Raw genomic sequence first — 19745 nt, forward strand, 5'->3', positions numbered from 1 at the left:
AATGAATTGGGAAGAATTTAATAGTCTTGTCGAAAGAAAATTTTATCCCAAATACGAGAAGGAACAAATGGCAAATAAGTTCCTGAGTCATCGTATGTTAGGTGTAGACTGTCGAGGGTATACTTCAACATTCTTCGAATATGCGAGAGTGGTACCTTCCCTGGCTTCGCCAGAACCGGTACTTATTTCCCGTTATATTTGGGGATTAATTGGAGATATCCGTAACATCGTTAAAGCTGCGAGACCACGCACGATTGACGATGCTGTGGAATTAGCTAATACCTTAACTGATGAACTAGTCCGCACCAGAGACGAAGATCGCAAGAAGGAATTGGCTCAGAAGATTACCCAAGGATTTCGCATGGGTAATAGTAACAATAAGTTCAAAAAGAGGGGAACAGGGCAATCCTCATCACCTCCTTTCTGCAGAAATTGCAAAAAGAAACACTACGGACAGTGCAATATATTTTGCAACTTCTGCAAGGCGAAAGGACATCGGGAAGAAGACTGCAGAAGGAAAACAAGAGTCTGTTATAACTGCAGAGAAACCGGACATTTCCAGTCTGAATGTCCTAAGTTAGCTAAACCAGCAGACAGTAGAGCTAAAACGACTGAAGGAACTACTAAGAAAAATGCTCGCGCATTCCAGCTGACCACTCAAGAAGCTGAACTCATTCCAGAGGTGATAGCGGGTACGTTCTTAGTGCATAACGTCTATGCAAAAGTATTATTTGATTCTGGTGCAAACCAAAGTTTCATTAATATTGCATTCTGTCAAGCTCTTAACTTACCTCTAAATACCCTTAGGCAAATCTTTACTGTTGAAACGGCAGATGGAAATTCTGTCAACATAGACAAGGTTTTGCAAGAAGTAAAGATAGAATTGTTAGGTCATAAGTTTTCTGCAAACCTGTTACCTATGAATTTAGCCGGATTCGATGTGGTATTAGGAATGGATTGGTTAATAGCCAACCATGCTCGAATCCTGTGTGATAAGAATTCCGTAGAAATCCGTACTCCCATAGGAGAAGTAATTCTAATTACAGGAGATAGACCTCGAAAGCCACTGAAATTCATTTCAGTAATGAAATTGGCTAGTTATTCAAGGAAACAAGAAATGGTGTATATGATTTCTGTAATCATTAACACTAAAAGTAAGGAACTCCAGGACATCCCTATAGTTTCAGAATACCCAGATGTTTTTCCAGAAGAATCACCTGGTTTACCACCTGATAGGGAAGTAGAGTTTAGAATTCATTTAATTCCAGGTACTGCGCCAATAGTTAAGACACCTTATCGATTAGCACCTACTGAAATGCTAGAATTGAAAAAGCAATTAGATGAATTACTAAGCAAAGGATTCATACAACCTAGTTCATCCCCTTGGGGTGCACCAGTGTTGTTTGTGAAAAAGAAAGATGGATCAATGAGGATGTGTATCGATTATAGGGAATTGAATAAAGTTACAATTAAGAACCGATACCCATTACCTGGGATTGATGATATTTTTGATCAATTGCAAGGAGCTAGGTATTTCTCTAAGATAGATTTAAGATCAGGATATCACCAGTTGAAAGTACAAGAGGAGGACATACCTAAAACTGCTTTCAGAACTAGGTATGGTCATTATGAGTTTACAGTCATGCCCTTTGGATTAACAAATGCTCCAGCTGCATTTATGGACATGATGAATAGAATCTGTAAACCATACTTGGATAAATTTGTAATCGTATTCATTGACGATATACTCATTTATTCCAAAAGTCAGGAGGAACATTGTGAGCACTTGCATGCACTCTTAACCTTGTTAAGAAAGGAAAAGCTTTATGCCAAATTCTCGAAGTGTGAATTCTGGCTACAAGAAGTGCAATTTTTAGGTCATATGGTGAATTACGAAGGAATTCACGTAGATCCTGCTAAAATAGAAGCAATCACGAATTGGAAAACTCCACGAACGGCTATGGAAGTTAGAAGTTTTCTAGGATTAGCTGGATATTATAGACGATTTATTAAAGATTTCTCTAGGATAGCTGTACCTTTAACTAAGCTAACCTGTAAAGCCGTTAAGTTTGAATGGGGATCTAGACAAGAATAAGCTTTTAGGATTCTAAAGCACAAATTGACAAATGCTCCAATTTTAGCTTTACCCGAAGGAACCGATGATTTTGAAGTATACTGTGATGCTTCAAAATTAGGATATGGATGTGTTGTAACGCCCTGCGTTTTTATACCTTCTTTATTTGGAAACCTCTAATTAAAATCCTATTTGTGTAAACGTTGTGTTCTTGAAACTTGAAAATTTCGCGAAACGATTAATCGTTAAAGAAATCTTTTATCTTTAATTTAAATCGTTATAATATGGCCATTATACAAATTATATAAATTAATAAATTCTATTATTTAAAAGTGTATTTTTATGATAATCTAGTGAGTCTCGTTAACTTCTAAAATTAGCTAATATAAATAATCTAGTTAGTTTTTAGTTAAAGTTAAAGCTATTCAGCATAGTCAACCAAGTTAATCAAACCTTTCAAAGTAAAAGGGCTATATTGTTTCTTTTGTCCCTAAAATTGAAATGCAAACCCTATATCTCTCGTATAGTCGTATATGTGCAGACATCACACAAGCAACATTGAACTTTTCACCTCCCTATTTACTTCCATTTTCATCTTCTATGCATTCTTAGAAAAACCCTAATACTCTTCATTGTGAACCAGCCACATATCAGACCTTCTATCTGTTCCCTTCTCACACTCTCAACCCTAGGCAATCTACACACACAGGCAGACACCCCCTCCCCTCTCTCGTGCCTTGACCAGCGACCGGAGTAACTCCGGCGCCCACCTTCTCCGGCCAAGACGCACCCCGAAAACCCCTCTGGTTCTCCTCCCTTTGACTGACGAACGGCCACCACCACCATTGTCCGGTGGTGGCGTATGGCGGCGTCTGCATAAACGAGAGAGAGAGAGAGACGAAGAGCGTGAGAGAGAGAGAGAAAAGTCAGGAGATGAAAGGAGAAAGCTGGCGACCGGTGACGACGCACGACGGCGGGCGGCGACGGCGGCCAGCGACGACTCTCGGCGGCGGCAATGGAAGTGACGGCGGCGGTTCAAGGCCCTCGACAGTTCCGGTTCATCTCCGGCGGGTCTGGTTCAGGTTTGCGAATCGTGTTTTGGGCCAGCAGGTTCAAGTCGGTTGCATTCCGGTAAGGTTTTGAGCTCTATTTCGCTTAAACTTCGATTTCATTCCAAATCAGTTCCGTTATGAATCTCATTTTTGGTTTGGTTTCGGCTTAGCTCTCGGCTGCACATCTCGGGTCAACAGTGAGTTCGAGTCTTGGTTCTGTGCGGGTCAGATTTCGTTGATTTAGAGGACGGCTCGGGTCACGGTCTGGTTGGGATTCAGTCAACTGTCGAGTCAAACGGTCAAGCCCGGTCGACTAACGGGTCAATGGCTCATTCTAGATTCGGTACAATTTAAACAACGCTAATTTTTATTATTTATTTTTTTCATATATGTATATATTACTTCAACGTCGAACCGATACATTATTTATTTATCCACTTTCGGCACATCTTGCGTATATAGTATACATCGTTGATTAAAACGTTGAACTTTGAGCATATAAATCGACAACATGTCTTGTCGGGTCATCGGATTAAAAAAAAACGAAACACAAATAAAAGTGTCGAAATGCAAATCTTATTGTTTTGTATTAATTAATATTTTATTTACGGGACCGAACTTTGAATAGCTTGTATTTGTAAATTGTGCTTATTGTTGCGTTTTGACAAATATAAAGACAACTTGATTGTCGGGATCGTCCAAAAACAGAGGAAACTCTGCCCGTTTTTATAAAAATTCGTATGACAAAACGCGATTTAACTATAAAACGAGTGTCCTTTGTCTCTTTTTCTTTTTAAACTCTAAAATTTACTAGCTTTTTTTAAATTCGTTCCATTAATAAAATCTCTATATTAATAACATAAACGAATGATTCTTTTTTTATAACAATAAATTTTATAAAAATATAACATACGAATTCCGGGTTATGCAAAACATAAATATCAGAATTATTCTTTTTTTAAACTAATTAATAATAAACTAATTGGAACGTAGATCATCATTATCAAATTCACAAAATACTTGGATAATTAAACTAATAGTAATCACCTCTCGTGCGGTATTCATACTTAGGTCAATCGCTCTTGTTCGTTCTCTTGGAATTCCGTTTACTCATGCACCATCGTCTGCCCATATAGGGTGACCTCGGTGTTCGATCATCCTTACCTCACACTCGTCGACACTTGGATAATCGGAAGACTTAGCAATTATGTGAGTATACTCGATCCCTTTTTGTTTTAAACACTTTTGGGATGCAACATGTATTCTATATTCAAACACGTGACACTTGAAACTTATTTGAAACTTGCTCTATCCATTTAAACATGAAACATGAAACTTGTGATACTTGAGACTATTTTGTGCTATGTGAACGTTTAATCCCTGTGTGTAGTTCCGCCTTAACAATAGTAGCGCTATAGGGGTAATGCACCTCCCCCATTTGTAGTCGAGGGGTATTGTTAGGAGGAGACATATTAACCTCCCGTGAAACTTTGGGTTAGGTACTTTAACGCATTGGAAACTTGGGCTATCACTTGGACTGCGTAAACTAGCATGGCTGAAACTATTTTATTATGTTCATGTTGGATTTGAGCCTTTTTATTCTATTATGCTATGTAGTCAAACTTGTATACTCGACTTTGCTTTTGCATTGAAACTCTATTTTAATACATGTTGCAGGTTGTTAGACAAGACGATGAAGAAATCAAGTTAGGATGGACTTAGATACTCATTCAATAATAAACAATGTTGTTGCAATTTGTCTTATTTGAAACCATGTATTCAAATTTTAGTCATTTATGAAATTGGATTTAAGTTATATTGTCACATAGTGTTATGATGTCTCTTGCAATCTAGTTTTCGTCTCATCCCGATGTTTCCGCCATCGGTTGGGGTGTGACAGATTGGTATCAGAGTCATAACTATAGGGAATTAGGAAAAGTAGGAATGCTTTAACCTAGTCTATAGTTTTAGAGCTTTATTCGTATGTTTTTCTTGAAACTACTTGTATGCTACTTTAATTACTTCTTATTTATCCTCTTTTATCTTTTAAAGGTATATGCCATTTATGTGTTAATACTTGATATGCAATTCTTATGTGTTAATATTTGTTTCATTGTGTGTTAATGCTTGTTTATTACGTTCGATACTTGTTATATTATGTGTTGATACTTGTTTTATTGTTCTAATCCTTATGTGTTACTCTCGACATGCCTTCTTATGTGCTTATGCTTGTTCGTTTGTCCTTTTAACATACGCTCTCCCTAAGGCATTTTACTCGATTTTTCTTAAACTCGAAAACACTCATATTATACAAAAGAGACGAGTTTACCAAAATAGGCGTGAAACCCACAATTTGGTAAACAACTCTCATCCCGCTTGCTTTCATTTTGTTGCACGAAATTACACCATTAAGTTAGGAGTGAAATCCACATCTTAATGGAAATTTCAAATTTCAAATTTCAAATTCAACTTCTAGTGGACCCTCGTTAACGTGTCGAAATTAAATTTTGACCCAACGAGTACCAACCACACTTAGGGTACGAAGTCGTCAAGCTAGGGGTGAAACCCGCACCTCGTCGACTAGTCCCACTCCTTGATTTTCAAAAATCCCGCCAAGTCTCGAATTTTCGTTGGATTGGGAACATGTAGTAACTGGAAGGGTGAATACCGTTAACCGAGATATCGGCGAGAGTATTCCACCTATTAGGCCAAAGCATGCTTCTTAATTCCAAAAGATCTTTCGATCACTTTGGTTAGTCAATGTTCCGTTTGGAACCATCCAAGTTTTATTCGAACTTACGCTTTATTATTTTCGATCTTTTGTCACTTTTGAACAATTTTTCGAGAATTCATCTTTGCGCAACATCATACTCTTACTTTTCATACGATCATACATTATTAGCATGCATGATTTCACGTAATTTTACTTACCCTTTTGTAACAACGAGTGAAGAGATATCATCAAGATAGGAGTGATTTCCTCACCTTGACGATTAACTCCGCTTCCTTTCTCATCTTACAACGACCTCACCAACGGATTAGGGGTGATTCCCTTACCTAGGTGATCGTTACCAATGCTTTCTTTTAATAGATTATTTTATGTAAATACGATCATGTTTACATCCAAATCGTTTATCATTACAAACCTCTAATTATTTCAAAATGCATTACTTATATAAAGGAATTTCTTACCTTACCATCTATTTTCCTATAGCTCACATACACGAAATTCTTAAATTTTTCATAGACGCTTGTTCTTCAACATTCGAAATTTCACGAAATGCTACTCATCAACTTAGTCAGTCTAAAAAAAAAAATCCATGGCCCACGAAATTTCGCATCCAACATGATTATTAAAACACGCTCACCTCACAACATTAAACTAGGGATTTTTATTTTCAATCGGGAATCAACCAACTTTTTGCACACGTCTATAAGACATTAAAAACTTTATTCAAACATTTACTAGAACTTCTTTCAAAATCAATAAAACATTTTATTAAAAGACGCTTTCAATAATCACTAAGTTCATGCACCAAATTTCTTTCTAGGGATCAACTTTTTCTCAAGAACCTATAAACTTCAAAATTGTTTATATACAAAGTTATTTAAAACGATACAAACTTATTAAACCCTAGAACTTTTCAAATCTCACTCGATACGTCAATTAAATTCAAAACACGTGGGTAAGGAAACTTCGTAGGAACCAATAATTTCGACTATATAAATTCTTCTAAAACCATAGTAGCATTCCCATTCGTCTACAAAGTAAAATTTACATAGTCAATGGGTGATTTATACTCCCTTTTCTTTCATACTCAAAACTTTTAATCTCTTACGCGCATAAACTCGTGCATTTCGATTTATACTGTGAATAAAATCATTATTTCCTACATCTATACTTATACACACACTCACAATTATACATTTACGTTGTCTTTACATTCATGTTTATACTACATTGGTATTCATATTTATACGAGTTTTGTTTTCATTTGCGCTTTTACAACTTTGTTACACTTATACTCATACGCATATATTTTATTCATGCTTAAACATTTATGTTTTACACATAATTTTCACGTTTACATCCATACTCATGCATCTTGTGTTTATACTCATATTTATACTCGTATTTCACACTCGTACTCGTGTTTATACTCTTATTTATACGATTTATGTTATACTCATACTCGCATTTATACTCCCGTTTATACGATTTACGTTATATTCGTACTCGCGTTTCTACTCACGTTTATAAGACTTCTGTTATACTCGTACTTTTGTTTGTACTCTCATTTATACGAATTGTGTCTATGCTCACGTCATTCGTTTGTGCCCAAGTTGTGCTCACATTTATGTTCATTTTAATACACGTTATGCTTATACTTTTACTCATACTCCTGGCATGCGTGTTGTGTTTATGCTCACGTGCGCGTTCAAATTTAAACTTATACTATGCTCATGCTTTTTACTCAAAAATTTATACATTCGCACATGTACACGGGCGAAACCCGAAGGATTCGCTTACGTTGGACTTATACTATTTGGAACGTAAACATGCTTATATGCTACATTTCTATGCTCACGCATCCTTGTTTTCAAAATTTATGTATACCTTGAGTCATACGTAACTAGTACAAGCTATGCGGATCATGCGACGGTCAATATAATCGCGGGTGCACACGGGATTATAGTGATGGGCGTATGAGAAACCGTAGAGTGTACTACTGCGTATGGTAAGACACGGGATGTAACATGACACCGAATACGAAACGGACGTAACGTGGTCAAAACATGGTGGATACGCCGTTGGTACTTCCTATATATAAGTGTTTTCACTATGTTACCAAACTTTCGTAAAACGTGCCATGAGAAATTCAGTGTTTTGCAGACCCTTTGACCTAATACAACCTTTAAACAACTCACAAACGCATTATATCCGATTATCCACGACGAGACTTCATTCTTAGCACACTACTTTTGTCTATCCGATATTTATGCTATTCTTATACTCGCATTCGTTTATTAAAGACAATCGTTCACCTTTATACTCCCCGTAATCTCCGTTATTCTTTGTCTTTATACGAATCCCGTTTACAACCTAGTTTGCTTAAACGTTCAAATCCTAACTTGACGCCTTAACTTTAAAACCGTCTTCCTATTCTTAATTCTTGGGTAGACGTACTTAGTAGACCGTTATCACTTTATTCAAAGTACTAAACCTTGTCGTTCTTAAAAATCTCGTACTTTTCAAAACGTTTCAACGCTTCCAAGTCTCAGTTATAAATAAGCACCTTTTGTCGAAACTCTTTCAAAGTCTTCCTCTTGAATAAATTTCGGGACGAAATTTCCTAAAGGAGGGGAGACTGTAACGCCCTGCGTTTTTATACCTTCTTTATTTGGAAACCTCTAATTAAAATCCTATTTGTGTAAACGTTGTGTTCTTGAAACTTGAAAATTTCGCGAAACGATTAATCGTTAAAGAAATCTTTTATCTTTAATTTAAATCGTTATAATATGGCCATTATACAAATTATATAAATTAATAAATTCTATTATTTAAAAGTGTATTTTTATGATAATCTAGTGAGTCTCGTTAACTTCTAAAATTAGCTAATATAAATAATCTAGTTAGTTTTTAGTTAAAGTTAAAGCTATTCAGCATAGTCAACCAAGTTAATCAAACCTTTCAAAGTAAAAGGGCTATATTGTTTCTTTTGTCCCTAAAATTGAAATGCAAACCCTATATCTCTCGTATAGTCGTATATGTGCAGACATCACACAAGCAACATTGAACTTTTCACCTCCCTATTTACTTCCATTTTCATCTTCTATGCATTCTTAGAAAAACCCTAATACTCTTCATTGTGAACCAGCCACATATCAGACCTTCTATCTGTTCCCTTCTCACACTCTCAACCCTAGGCAATCTACACACACAGGCAGACACCCCCTCCCCTCTCTCGTGCCTTGACCAGCGACCGGAGTAACTCCGGCGCCCACCTTCTCCGGCCAAGACGCACCCCGAAAACCCCTCTGGTTCTCCTCCCTTTGACTGACGAACGGCCACCACCACCATTGTCCGGTGGTGGCGTATGGCGGCGTCTGCATAAACGAGAGAGAGAGAGAGAGACGAAGAGCGTGAGAGAGAGAGAGAAAAGTCAGGAGATGAAAGGAGAAAGCTGGCGACCGGTGACGACGCACGACGGCGGGCGGCGACGGCGGCCAGCGACGACTCTCGGCGGCGGCAATGGAAGTGACGGCGGCGGTTCAAGGCCCTCGACAGTTCCGGTTCATCTCCGGCGGGTCTGGTTCAGGTTTGCGAATCGTGTTTTGGGCCAGCAGGTTCAAGTCGGTTGCATTCCGGTAAGGTTTTGAGCTCTATTTCGCTTAAACTTCGATTTCATTCCAAATCAGTTCCGTTATGAATCTCATTTTTGGTTTGGTTTCGGCTTAGCTCTCGGCTGCACATCTCGGGTCAACAGTGAGTTCGAGTCTTGGTTCTGTGCGGGTCAGATTTCGTTGATTTAGAGGACGGCTCGGGTCACGGTCTGGTTGGGATTCAGTCAACTGTCGAGTCAAACGGTCAAGCCCGGTCGACTAACGGGTCAATGGCTCATTCTAGATTCGGTACAATTTAAACAACGCTAATTTTTATTATTTATTTTTTTCATATATGTATATATTACTTCAACGTCGAACCGATACATTATTTATTTATCCACTTTCGGCACATCTTGCGTATATAGTATACATCGTTGATTAAAACGTTGAACTTTGAGCATATAAATCGACAACATGTCTTGTCGGGTCATCGGATTAAAAAAAAACGAAACACAAATAAAAGTGTCGAAATGCAAATCTTATTGTTTTGTATTAATTAATATTTTATTTACGGGACCGAACTTTGAATAGCTTGTATTTATAAATTGTGCTTATTGTTGCGTTTTGACAAATATAAAGACAACTTGATTGTCGGGATCGTCCAAAAACAGAGGAAACTCTGCCCGTTTTTATAAAAATTCGTATGACAAAACGCGATTTAACTATAAAACGAGTGTCCTTTGTCTCTTTTTCTTTTTAAACTCTAAAATTTACTAGCTTTTTTTAAATTCGTTCCATTAATAAAATCTCTATATTAATAACATAAACGAATGATTCTTTTTTTTTATAACAATAAATTTTATAAAAATATAACATACGAATTCCGGGTTATGCAAAACATAAATATCAGAATTATTCTTTTTTTAAACTAATGAATAATAAACTAATTGGAACGTAGATCATCATTATCAAATTCACAAAATACTTGGATAATTAAACTAATAGTAATCACCTCTCGTGCGGTATTCATACTTAGGTCAATCGCTCTTGTTCGTTCTCTTGGAATTCCGTTTACTCATGCACCATCGTCTGCCCATATAGGGTGACCTCGGTGTTCGATCATCCTTACCTCACACTCGTCGACACTTGGATAATCGGAAGACTTAGCAATTATGTGAGTATACTCGATCCCTTTTTGTTTTAAACACTTTTGGGATGCAACATGTATTCTATATTCAAACACGTGACACTTGAAACTTATTTGAAACTTGCTCTATCCATTTAAACATGAAACATGAAACTTGTGATACTTGAGACTATTTTGTGCTATGTGAACGTTTAATCCCTGTGTGTAGTTCCGCCTTAACAATAGTAGCGCTATAGGGGTAATGCACCTCCCCCATTTGTAGTCGAGGGGTATTGTTAGGAGGAGACATATTAACCTCCCGTGAAACTTTGGGTTAGGTACTTTAACGCATTGGAAACTTGGGCTATCACTTGGACTGCGTAAACTAGCATGGCTGAAACTATTTTATTATGTTCATGTTGGATTTGAGCCTTTTTATTCTATTATGCTATGTAGTCAAACTTGTATACTCGCCTTTGCTTTTGCATTGAAACTCTATTTTAATACATGTTGCAGGTTGTTAGACAAGACGATGAAGAAATCAAGTTAGGATGGACTTAGATACTCATTCAATAATAAACAATGTTGTTGCAATTTGTCTTATTTGAAACCATGTATTCAAATTTTAGTCATTTATGAAATTGGATTTAAGTTATATTGTCACATAGTGTTATGATGTCTCTTGCAATCTAGTTTTCGTCTCATCCCGATGTTTCCGCCATCGGTTGGGGTGTGACATGTGTGTTGATGCAGCGCAAAAAGGTAATTGCGTATGCCTCTAGGCAATTGAAAAAGCACGAAGAAAATTATACGACTCATGACCTAGAATTAGGAGCTATAATTTTTGCTCTTAAAATTTGGAGACATTATCTGTATGGAAGTAAGTTTACTATCTATACGGACCATAAGAGTTTAAGGTATATATTTGGACAAAAAGAGTTAAATATGAGGCAAAGAAGGTGGATGGAAATCTTAAGTGATTACGACTGTGATATTCAATATCACGAAGGAAAGGCAAACGTAGTCGCAGATGCCTTAAGTCGTAAATATCATGAAAAGCAAAAGCGAGTCCGTGCTCTTAGGTTAAATCTACAATTAGATTTAATGGAACAAATAAAGGAAGTTCAGGGAACGGCAATCAAGGACGATGCCGAAGGAATAAAAGGTTACCTAAAGGAATTAGAACAAGGAAAAGATGGAATTTGGAGATTCCACAAGAAACGAATTTGGGTACCTAAGCAAAGAGAATTAAGAAATAAGATTTTAGAAGAATCTCATAAATCTAGGTATACTGTACATCCAGGAAATAATAAGATGTACCAGGATTTAAGAAATAATTTTTGGTGGATAGGAATGAAAAAGGATATAGCCGAATACGTATCTAAGTGTCTAACCTGTTCACAAGTTAAAGCCGAACATCAGAAACCTTCAGGACTACTACAACAGTTAGAAATGCCTGTATGGAAATGGGAACTCATAACAATGGATTTTGTTACTAAGTTACTCAAAACCAGATGAAGTAGTATCCTTACATGGAGTCCCACTCTCCATTGTATCGGATAGAGATAGTCGTTTTACTTCTCGTTTCTGGACAAGTTTCCAAGAAGCAATGGGAACTCGACTCAATTTAAGTAACGCATATCATCCTCAAACGGACGGACAAAGTGAAAGGACGATACAAACCCTGGAAGACATGCTCCGAGCATGTGTAATTGACTTTGATGGTAATTGGGATAACCATTTACCATTAATTGAATTCTCCTATAACAATAGTTATCATTCGAGCATTGAAGCTGCTCCATTCGAAGCACTGTATGGACGCAAGTGCAGAACTCCCGTTTGTTGGGCAGAGATAGGAGAAAGTCAGTTATCGGGTCCAGAGATTGTGCAAGAAACTACTGACAAGATATCGCAAATCAAGGAAAGACTGAAGACTGCTAGAGATCGTCAGAAGAGCTATGCAGACAATCGCCGCAAGCCATTAGAATTCCAAGTTGGAGACAAAGTACTATTAAAAGTTTCTCCTTGGAAAGGAGTAGTACGATTTTGTAAGAAAGGAAAACTGAGTCCCAGATATGTTGGACCATTCCCAGTGATCCAACGAATAGGGCCAGTAGCTTATCGTTTACAACTACCAGAAGAGTTAGCTGGAATACATGATGTGTTTCATGTATCCAATCTCAAGAAATGTTTATCAGATGAATCCCTGGTAGTACCTCTTCAAGATATAGAGGTAAATGAAAAGCTGAAATTCGTAGAGAAACCCCTACAAATAGAAGACCGGAAGATTAAGTTTCTCAAACACAAACGACTAGTGCTAGTAAAAGTCAAATGGGAATCCAAGAGAGGACCAGAATATACTTGGGAACTGGAATCAGAAATGAAGCGAAAGTATCCTCATCTATTTCAGTAAATCTCGAGGACGAGATTTTTCTCAAGGTAGGGAGGATGTAACAACTGCCACTAAAATCAATAATTAGGACAATAAGAAAACCCTAATTGAGACACCCAAGTAATTCTGCACTAGCCCTAAAATTTTCAGAATGATCGGAATTAGGATCAGGGCCCTTAAAACGCGAGGGGGGCAAACCCTAGTCTAATATTTATCTAAAATAAACGTTGCCTAATTCTGATTAGTTGAAAAGTTGAGTCACCCAAGCTATACCCGAGCCTAGGCAGCCTATGAATTAGACTGCTTAGCTTACGGACCGTAAAGGTTCGGGCTTACGGTCCGTAAGGGAGTCCCAAAACTTGCTATAAATAGCCGACCTTGGCACTCACCTGTAGAAGTTAAAACGACGTAAAGTTGCTGTCTGTACGTCGAGTTAAGGCCATAATACCACAATAAACACACACACGATCACAAGGTGCTGCCGCAATCAGGGTAATAACTCGATCGCTATTACGATTCAACGTCCGATCGATTATAACTATCCAACGATTGTCCGAGTGCTGCTCAAATTGAGCTTATACTTTGTTATTCATTGTGATTTCAACTTGAATGTTTGAGTGCTGTTCGAATTCGGACTATGCTCTGTCATTCGTTGTGAATCCATTGAATTGTTAAGTATCGCACTTGATAATAGTTGTGAGGGTTTAATCTCGAGAATTGACGTAACTGCTGAATTAGTTACTAATCCCGTTTGTGTGTGCATTGTTATTTAAATTAGGTTAGAAGGCTAATCAGTAAAGCTTATACTCTGCTCGTAAATCTGCAATGTGAGTCATTCCACTTTTATAAACTCTTTTCTCACAGTTTGTGAGTCAACTGTTTTACAAAACTCCAAGTTATTTTCAAATTTATAATTACAGGGATTAAGTCTTTGTAATCACCAAGTTACAGCCGGTATGTGGGGTTTTGTATACATTACTTATTTCCCGTCACACTTGGACAAACGGGTGGCCAAGGGGTGATCTGACCACAGTCACAGACACCATTGGACAAATGGGCTAGCCAATGGATGGTCGAGTGACAAATACTGTGGGTAGTTGGTTTGATATCAGAAACATTGTAATTCCCCTTAATACTGTAGATTATAACAAATGCGTCGTTTTAAGTAAAATGAATGATTCACTCAGTATTTCCCCGCTGACAAAACCTTTTTCAAACATGTTTCAGGTGATATGGTATGAGCAAAGAAAAGTGCCGTGGAGCACTCCCAGCTTAGAAAAGTGGCTCAATGTAAATAAATAAATGAACATGTTTTGAAAATAAAGATTTCCTTGAGAAATCACATTATTGTAAATTTCGGGAATTTATCCCTAAGTTATGAAACGGGCAGTTTAAATTATTGAAAGATCCTGTTTTGAAAAGACTTCCGCTGTCGCCTAAATTAAAATACCACGGGATTCCTGTCCCGCGGCTCCTGAAACGGGTCAAACCGGGTCGGGGGCCGTGACAGCTTGCCTAAAAAATGGGAAGATGTCATAGCCGCAGTAGAGACATACGCCCAGACGCAGCGGTCCCTTGAACCGCATATGGCAAAGGCACAGCCCCAAGCCGAAACCTCCCGCCAGGAGTCCAAGCGTAACAATAAACGCAACCGTAACGTTGGAAATCGCGACAACATTTCCAAACCATACTTCCCGCGGACCAACCCGTTTGATCCAAGGAACCATAACGCCCAACGGGACAACCGGGCGTCAAAGAAAGATTCTCGAGACCGCAACTGAACCGAGATCACTGAGTCGCCAAGCGAAGTCCTTCTTACGGACGCACAGCTCTTGCGACCGGCCCAACCAATGAAGTCCAAGAAAAATCAAGATCTCACTCTCTACTGTGACTATCACAAGGACTCGGGCCACACAACAAACAACTGCATCAGTCTCCGGCTGGAGATTGAGCGAGCCTTAAAAGAGGGCAAACTGCAACATCTTTTGCCAGGTGGGTAGAAACCCACCAAGCGCATCACCCCTCATGGCGAAGGCACCTCCTCAGGGAAGAGGACCATGTATGTGGCCTCGACCCACATGATTAACGGAGGCAAAAGAAGGCCGCACAAAGCGGCGAGAAGATCGGACAATGACTGGAAAGACGAGCAAGTCGTCTTTCCAAAAGTCCGAGGCGGACCGCGCGACAGGCGCACCGTCGTTATTATAGGCCAACTGGCTCATTACTGCACCGAGCGTCTATTCATCGACCCGGGCAGTACTTCTGATATAATCTATGAGCAATGCTCAACCAGTTCGATCAGAAGGACAAGGATCGGTTGCAAACAGTGGATTAATCTTTGGCCGGGTTCGCAGGGGAAACCGTCTTTCCCCTAAGCCAGATCACTTTTACTGTGCGTCTCACCAGCGGAAGGCACACAAGAATAGAAGAGGTAAACTTTATGGTTTTACCTCATACCTCCAGATATGACATGCTCCTTGGGAGAGAATACCAAGGTGATTTCAATATGATTACGTCCGTACCCCACTCTGCTGTCGGTTTCCCAACCGAAACAGGGGTCGCGATAATCTACGCACGCAGAGACGTCATGATGTCGGACGAAATACGTCCGACCAAGATAGCAAGGCCTACCCCCAACAACCAACCAGAAAAATGGGTTCTCAACGCGCGATACCTAGAACAAAAGGTTACGTTGGGCCATGCCTTGTCCCCTAACACCAAAGCGCACCTGAAGCAACTTCTCTTCAGGAACCAAGACATTTTCGCTTGGACACCCGCAGACATGACTGGGTTCCCGCGAGAAATCGCGCAACATTGCTTAAATACCATGCCAGGTATTAAGTCGGTGATCCAAGGCCAACGCCACCTTGGATCCACTAAAACCAAGCGATGCATGAGCAGGTGGAAGAACTGCTCTCCGCAGGCATCCTGAGGGAAGTTAAATACCAGACTTGGTTATCCAACCGAGTCATGGTAGAGAAATCATTCGGGGGCTGGCGCATGTGCGTCGATTACAAAGACCTCAATAAAGCCTGTCCCAAGGATTGTTACGCACTTCCAGAAATCGACGAAAAAGTCGATAACCTCGCACCTTTCAGATGGAAGTGTTTCCTCGATTGTTATAAAGGTTACCACCAAGTACAGATGGCAATCGAGGATGAAGACAAAAAGGTATTCCGCACTCCTACCGGGGATTACTGTTATACAAAAATGCTGTTTGGGTTGCGCAACGCGGGCGCAACCTATTAAAAACAGATGAACGACACTTTCCGCGGGCAAATAAGCAAAAGTGTCGAAATCTACATGGATGATCTAGTCGTCATGAGCATGGAGGAAGATACCATGCTCACTGATATTGAACGAACATTCCAAACTCTGCGAAGCGTTAACATAAAGCTCAATCCAGGGAAATGCTCGTTTGGAATGGAAGAAGGCAAATTCCTTGGATTCATCGTAACCAAAGATGGATTCAAGGTAAACCCGGAAAAGGTTCAGGCGATCGAGCGCATGCCATTGCCTTCAACGATGAAAGAAATGCAACGGCTGGCCGGCAGGCTAGCCGCACTAAATAGATTCTTAGCCAACCATGCAGCTAAGTCATATCCTTTCATCAAGACCCTGCGGATCTGTTTAAAGAAAGAACAATTCCAGTGGACCGCAGAGGCCAAAAATGCTTTCCGGGAAATGAAGGTGTGTTTGATACAACTCCCAACTCTAACCGCACCACGCAAGGATGAACCACTCATATTATACCTATCTGCCACAGACAACGCGGTAGGTGCGGTACTGATAGTGGAACGAGATGGGGTTCAAACACCCATCTATTACATCAGCAAGATGCTCAACGACCCAGACACAAGATATTCAATAATGGAGAAATTGGTATTAGCACTAGTACACGCTTCAAGACGGTTGCGACGCTACTTCGCAAACCATGTCATCACGGTGCTAACCAATTACAGGATCGGCCCGATCCTATCCAAACCTGACATTTCTGGGAGATTAGCGAAGTGGGCAATCGAGCTGGGCGCGCACACGCTGAACTATAAACCGCGCCCCGCGATTAAAGGCCAAGTCTTAGCTGATTTCGTCGCCGAGGTACCGGCCAATCGCATCCAAGAATGCGAAGAAGCACAAAATCCTACACCAGCACCATCTTCCTCGGAAACTTGGGCACTTTTTAATGATGGTGCCTTTAACGAGGAAGGTGCAGGCGCAGGTCTGCGACTCGTCAGCCCTGATGGCCAAGAACTTACATATGCAATCCGCCTCGATTTCAAAAGAACAAATAACGAGGCAGAATATGAGGCTCTATTGGCAGGACTACGTTTAGCAGTCAAACTCGGCGTGCAACATTTGGAAGCACACGTCGACTCTTTGTTAGTTGCAGGGCAGATACGCGGTGACTATGCCGCAAAGGGGGATATCATGATCCTCTACCTCGAGCAAGCCCTGCAACTAAAATCAAAATTCACTTCATTCAATATCCGACATATCAACAGAAGTGAAAACAAGTCCGCAAATGCACTATCAAAACTTGCATCCACCAGCTTCCAACACCTGGCAAAAGAGATACGCATCGAAATTCTGCAGAACCCTTCGGTACCCCTGCGCCAGGTCAGTGTCATCCAGTACGGTACAACATCCTGGATGACACCAATTATTGCATACTTACAATCAGGTGTGACTCCCGAAAGCAAGACAAAGGCACGCAAGTTACAATACAAAGCATGCCATTACCAAATGGGAGACGGTATCTTATACCGTAAATCATACCTAGGGCCACTCCTACGATGCGTCAACCCCCAAGACGCCACATACCTCATCAGAGAGATACACGAGGGAATGTGTGGCATACACGCAGGACCACGCATGGTAGTGGCCAAAATCATGAATGTTGGGTATTACTGGCCCGGCATGTACCTGGACGCCGTCAAAGAGTTGTGCAAATGTATTAACTGTCAACGACATGCTCCAAAAACTTTGCGCCTCAAGAACAACTTGGTCCCGGTCACCACCGCATGGCCCTTTCAGAAATGGGCAATCGACGTGGTCGGACCCTTCCCAGACGCACCAGGTGCGGTCAAATTTATCATAGTAGCGGTTGATTACTTCACAAAATGGGTAGAGGCGAAACCGCTCGCCTCAACCACTGCTATGATAACAAGGAAATTTATTTGGGAACAAATCATCTGCCGTTTCGGTCTACCAATGTGCATCGTTACCGATAACGGCACCAATTTTGCTGCCGACGAATTTCAAAAAATGGCTAGAAGAACTACACGTTGAACACATATTCTCATCTGTGGCACATCCGCAAGGGAATGGCCAGGTTGAGAGTATCAACAAAAGTCTAGTCGAAGGCATCAAAGCAAGGTTGGGAACAGCCAGGCGTGGCTGGGTCGATGAACTCCCAAGCATCTTATGGGCTCACCGCACAAGCCCAAAAACGAGCAATGGGGAGACACCTTTCAGCCTAGTCTATGGCTCAGAAGCGGTGATCCCCGCGGAAGTAGGCCTCCCTTCACCCAGAATGTTGGCTATTAAAAAATAGACAACAGTATGGAACGCAGGATTGACTTAGACCTCTTGGAAGAAAGGCGTGAAAACGCTGCCATCAATGAGGCCAAGTACAAATCCAAACTTTAAAAGTACTACAATTCACGCGTCCGCGTTTGTACTTTCAACCCGGGAGACTACTTCCTCCGCGACAACGAAGCATCTAACGCTGAACGCCCAGGAAAACTTGCCCCCAAGTGGGAAGGACCCTACCTCATCAATGAGGTCTTGGGCAAAGGCGCGTATAAGTTACAAACGTTAGAAGGCGAACCTATCGCACGTACATGGAATGCACAACAGCTTCGACGCTGTTACATGTAAGCCATGTTTTTACATTTTCATGTAACCTATCGGGCCGCAGGCCATTTGCAAATAAATAAACGAGCAATTCAATGCAACATTGTTTGTTACTACTATTACAAATGCGTGTTCCACTTTGCGGTATCCGCAAAAACAGATTGGCAAAATCTTCATTCGCGATACCCACACAAAGTGCTAACCACACACAAATATTGTAATAGGCCAGCAAAGGCAAGACATTAAGTGTCTATCCGGCCAAATGCACAAGTTTTTACAAAACTTATGCAATTCTTATCAACCTAACGAGGCACGCAATGGAATTGACACACTCATACGACAACGTATAGAGTACACTCAACCCCATTCACAATGGGTAGAGTCCCGCATACACACATTCAAACATGCAAGAAGTAAAGACACTTGTACAAATTGAACAACAAACTTTATATTCAAAAAATTCAGGCACCCACACGGTGCACAATGGATTTACATAAAGTTCCAACATATACGAGGAAAACAAAAAGGGGCACACAGGCCAACCTAAGTCCTATTTAGTACCACTGGTACCCGCGCCATCTTGGCCGCCACCAGCAGTATTTTCCTCTTCCGCGTCGGCATATAGCATCCGCAACCGGTCTACATAATCCGCGGCCTCCAAGCATTCATCAAGCTTGTAACAACCCGCACTTTCGTGCGTTGTTACTATTCGATACACTCGTTACGCCTAGCACCTGAGATTCGGATCATAATGTAACTATATCAGATACATCGCTGAATCGAAGTATAATCGAATAATTACGCATATTCTATCGCTATTACAAACCTATTTTCAATAAATTATAACACTCACGATGATGTTGAGTGAGGACTTAATCTACCCTCCTCGATAACCGTGAGGTGTCAAGACGTAAACAA

The 19745-nt window shown here is 40.2% G+C and overlaps 2 long non-coding RNA genes across 2 annotated transcripts; both read left to right on the forward strand.

Annotated features, from left to right (window-relative positions):
- Positions 1-2669: 2669 nt before the first annotated feature.
- Positions 2670-4938, forward strand: LOC110863917. Its single transcript, XR_002549467.2, has 4 exons — positions 2670-3205; positions 3297-3469; positions 4198-4335; positions 4804-4938. It is a non-coding gene; the product is annotated as an uncharacterized LOC110863917 (long non-coding RNA).
- A 4003-nt stretch (positions 4939-8941) lies between these two features.
- Positions 8942-11230, forward strand: LOC110863918. The gene is made up of 4 exons (XR_002549468.2): positions 8942-9495; positions 9587-9759; positions 10490-10627; positions 11096-11230. It is a non-coding gene; the product is annotated as an uncharacterized LOC110863918 (long non-coding RNA).
- The last annotated feature ends 8515 nt before the right edge of the window (positions 11231-19745 follow it).

This window comes from Helianthus annuus, chromosome 6, assembly GCF_002127325.2.
Source record: "Helianthus annuus cultivar XRQ/B chromosome 6, HanXRQr2.0-SUNRISE, whole genome shotgun sequence".
NCBI classification, from domain to species: Eukaryota; Viridiplantae; Streptophyta; class Magnoliopsida; order Asterales; family Asteraceae; genus Helianthus; species Helianthus annuus.